The sequence below is a fragment of the Acomys russatus genome, chromosome 27 (genome assembly GCF_903995435.1).
Source record: "Acomys russatus chromosome 27, mAcoRus1.1, whole genome shotgun sequence".
NCBI lineage: Eukaryota > Metazoa > Chordata > Mammalia > Rodentia > Muridae > Acomys > Acomys russatus.
In genome coordinates this window covers 45,977,028-45,981,840 of record NC_067163.1, presented here as the reverse complement: position 1 = coordinate 45,981,840, position 4,813 = coordinate 45,977,028, and the positions used below count along the sequence as shown (strand labels likewise).

Here is a 4,813-nt window from a genome sequence, read left to right as displayed (position 1 = left end):
GCAAAAATAATTTACTTCCCATCCTTCTGATTACACATTTTTTTTCACATAGTTAACAATTTGATTTTTATGATAACAGCTTTTAGAGCAATAGTAGTGTCTATCATTTGATTATTAATATGTGGTAAAGTATATTAATCCTGTTATTTGCATAAAGACCTACCAGAATGCAGATGTCTCTAAGAAAAAACACTTTTAAAAACTCTGGGTGGACCATGAATTACACCTATTAAGATAAGAAATTTCTAGAAAAGTATCCTTCTGTTGTTACTAATAATTTAATCAAATTAGTAAAATGTTTTATGAAATATTTCATTATCTTAATTAATAAAAGATATATTTTATCACAGGGTAGACTGCTAAATTTCTCAAATATAAAAAATATAGATTAATATTGAGCTACTTATTAGTATGTAAATATAAATTTGTAACTATCAATTTATTTTATTTTATAAAGTAGAATCAATAAACTCTTGTGTCTTGAAATGTCCCTGAGTTTCACAAAAGTAGACAGAAAAACAAAATAGTTGTGATGCCAAGGTAGAATGGTGCTTCCCTTTGTCAATTCCCACAAAATTTGGTATTTCTGGTTTTTTTTCTCTTTTTAAGCTTTTTATTGGCTCTCTGTGAAATTCACAATATGCATCTCAATCCCACTTGTCTCTCCCTCCTCTTGTGCCCATCCTTTGGTCTTGCAACCTCCCCAACAAGAGAGAAAAAAAATCTTGTCATGTCAGGTGTAGTTTGTCATAGTGTGTCCCAAAGTATATGCTTTTGTCCACACTTCTTTGCTTGCAAACATTCATTGCAATGACACCTTGGCCTGGCATGAGGTCTCTGTTCTGCTCTATCAATACCGGATCCTCACGGGACTCCTCTCAGATATATTGTTGTTGCCCTCTCTCATGAAGATCCTGCAGTCCTGGATCTGCAGCACAAGCCTCTTCATGCACTTCAGTAGTTTGTAGTGGATGTTGAGGATGGCCCAATTAAAAGCACTGGATCTGGACCTGACATGTATCTGAGCAGGTCACCCTCCGGCTTTCCCACTCTCATGCCCTTGGGGCTGGCTCACCAGTGTAGCTAGTCTTTTACCACTTTGTGGGTTTTACTTTTTTTCACCCTTCTCTAACCTCTTTTCTACTCTTACAACCTCCTAAGACTAGTAAGAAAGAAAGCATGATAAAAAAGGAAGGTAAAGAGAATCCTGAATAAAGTCTGAGGTCAGAAAGGGGCCATTGTTTTTATTAGGGTACTTTCTGATGATTAGGGGCATCCAAGCTGCTTGAGGGCAAGTTTGATCTTTGTTACCAGGATGCCTAATTTCTTTTTGCTTCTTCTATGTGCATGACTAATTAACAAGCGATGACCAAGGCAATGAACAGAAACCAACCACCAACCAACTTCTGGGGCCCTCACATTTATATACCTTCTGAAAAGTTTGCAGAATTCCAAGCTACACACAGTCTCAGCAACTATCTGCAGCTTTAAAAATCACACCCCTGTGAGAGCATGAGGCAAATCATAGTTAGCTGCTGTGGACAGCCTGAAGCCGCCCCATATCCCACACTTTTGATTTTAATGAAAACATAATCTTACAATATTTCTAGTTTTTTTAAAATCATAACTCCAAAATTCTCAGTATACACTGGCAACCCTCACAACCAGGGACAGCTCTATCCTGTTTCTCAGGTGAGGTGCAGGGCCTGCTCTCCTGAGCATTTTAGTTGGTGAGGGACATGGCCAGTTTCCCCACTCTTGTGACTCCAGAGTCAGATCTTCTGCCTGGCACAGATGGCAAATGACTAGGGAGGGAGGGAAGACACCTCTCACACATCTGTGCCAAAGCCCAATAGACAAGAAGTGGGGCAAGCTCTCTTGTCCTCATGCCCTTGAGTTGGATCACTTGCAAACTCTCATCCATGGCCAATTCTACTGTGTTGCCCAAACTAGTGGTAGGGCATGCTCTTCTGAGTGCTCAGCAAATGAGTGCCAGGGACAGCTTGACTGTCTGACTTAGGTGGCAAGGGATGAGGGCTGGGATTGCATTTCTCCTTCATCTACCCTGTCCAACAGCAAAGAGGTTGTGGAGCTAGCCCTTCCATGCTTAACTTTCAAGGTGGCTCACCTGCGATCCTGCCTTCAGAGTTAGCTCCACTGTGCTGCCCAGGGCCTACTTTATCCAGTACTACAGCAGGTAAGGGTCATGGGCAACTTTCCTACTCTTATGAGGCCATCAGGTTCAGCTCTCCTGCCTGATACAAATGAGAGAGGACAAAAGAGAGGGGAGGGGAATCTCTCCCTTGGCATCAACACCACACAAGAGGCAGGGGCAGGTCTCGCATGCTCAGGAACACCCACAAAGCCCACATCCAAGGTCAGCTCTACTGTGATGGCCAGGTGAGGTGCAGGGCATGATCTCCCAAGGGCGGAAGTTAGTGATGAGTAGGGTCAGCTCTCCTGCTTTCATGATCCCAGGGCCAGGTTTCCTAACTGCTGCAGGTTAAAGTACTAACAGGGGAAGAATGTATCTGTGCACTGTCCAGCCACCGCACAGGAGATGAGTGGTGAGACCAGGTTTCCCGTATTCCTATCCTTGGGGCCAGCTCATCTGCCATTCCTTCCCCTGTCAGGGCCTGTTTTTCTGAGTACTGCAGATGGCTAGGGGAAGCTGTAGGGCCAGCTCTTCCATAATTCCCTGGTGAAGAGTATGGCCAGTTGTGCACAGCGCTCAGTCATCAACATGGGCCCACGTGACAACCTAGATGAAGAATATCTTCCTGGCATTTGGTGATAACAGGCTCCTTCTGCTTCAGGGCCCCAAATCCAGCAGTAGTCCCTGATGGCAGCACCAGTCAAGACCCCAGCTAGGTCAGTTGACATCAGCAGCCATACACTACAGGTTCTTTCTTACTACCAGCCTCTGCAGCTCTGCCTCTCATCATTGTGCCCACATCTTTCTGTTTTGTTTTCTCTTGTGTTTCTCCCTCCACTTACTTGCTCCTCTTGATGTTTCCTTGAGTCTCTGAGTGTCTGGGGTTGTCTTAAGAGTCATCTTAGGAGTACAATGTACTGCTCATGCATTATGGTATCAGGCAGGGCTTATTTTGGACATGGTGTAACCCTCTAGGCCGTCCTGTTGCTGGACCTGTGACATCTCAGACTAGCTCCTCTATGGTTTAAATGGTGTTGGTCTGGTGATGTTCTGGGCCTTACTCTTTACCCAACCCATGCCTAGTGGCCCCTTCAGAGTGCAGTCTATCTTGGGCTCACTCTCACCTGAAGTCTCAGGTGAGGTTCTTCTAGTCTCCAGCTTGCTCCCCATCCTGAGAGCCAGTCTGGGCCTCCCTGGTGGTATGGAAATGGTGATTGTTCCAGGTTAGCTCCCTGGCCGGGTGCACTGGTACCAGACTAATGGTTGTCTCAGGTTCGATTTTCTTTTTAGGGGATGTTAGGCTACTAATCATTCATATGTTCATAGTCTGAACACTGAGCCACTTACTGATGCACACATGACACAGCAACTACACCTGCAAGGCCACTAGTGGCAGGAAAATGTTGTATTTCTTAACCTGAGTATCATGGTATGTGTGTGTGTGTTTAGCTAATTATATGGTTATTTTCTTTGGAAATTAACTAGCCTATCCACTTAATAGTTTGACTTAATAGGATGACATTTAAAGTATATTTTTTATTTCACAAATAAAAGTAAAAATATGTAGGTGTGTGTGTGTGTGTTTGTGTATGTGTGTCAGTATGTGCTCACGTATAAGTGACCAGCTCATCTCTTTCACATCCTCCAAAAACATTATCTCTTTAGAAAATCTTTATTGAGAACATTCCAATCAAACCAGAGGATTCAAGTACATGATGGCTCACATTTTACAGTTTCTACTTGATGCTGATCATCTGTTAATTCTATATTACATACTTTCTTTTCTATGACAAACACTAGATATCTGCCATAATATTATTTGCAATATTTATTAAAACTTGTTGATATTAACATGAACGCAAAATAAATAGCATATGGCATAGTTTCTGGGTCCTAGAGGAAAAATAGTTAAAGATGCATAACATAAGTAAGTACTTTATCAAAAAACTATGTGCTCCACATTGCTATTTAAAAAATTTTCAGGGTAATAATAACTCAAATAAATTGAAATAGTATTTTAATGTAATGTTTTATTTTCCAATGTTATATTTCTGTAATGGTTTATTAATTATTGAAAGCACATTTAATATTATATGAGTAGTATGCTTAATGTGAGTAGTATATAATCTTTAAATAGTATATTTAAACAACAACCATAAGCAGTTTTGCTAGTGAAAATCTCTACTGGTATTTAGAGCTAATATTAAAGATCTAGTAATTGTATGGGTGTAAAAAAGAAACCTGAATACACTGCACATCGATTATGAAAACTGTCTTTTTCTTTAAAAAATCACTGCCTGCAGCGATGATGAAAAGTTCTCACTTTGCCATCATAAGCACCTGAACAATCCCTAGAGCCTAGAACCTAGAACCTAGAACCCAGAACCTATGTAAAAACACTAAGTGAGGTTGCACATGACTGTCATCCCAGTACTATAGAGAAGATAGACCCTGAGGCTTAGGGGCCAAGAAGATTAGTCTACTGGTAAATTCTAGGCTAGTGTGAAATCCTTTCCTTCAAAAAAGAAACAAAAACAATGAATACTACTAATCTCATACATGATGCGAACCCATACACACACACACCCACACAGACACCACATACATGCATGCATGGACAAGTGATTATACAGTGGTATATGGAGAAATACTTTCATC

The 4,813-nt window shown here is 41.2% G+C and overlaps 1 pseudogene; it reads right to left on the bottom strand.

Annotated features, from left to right (window-relative positions):
* Window positions 1-3,447: 3,447 nt before the first annotated feature.
* LOC127210364 (uncharacterized) lies at window positions 3,448-3,552 on the bottom strand (annotated as a pseudogene).
* Window positions 3,553-4,813: the final 1,261 nt, after the last annotated feature.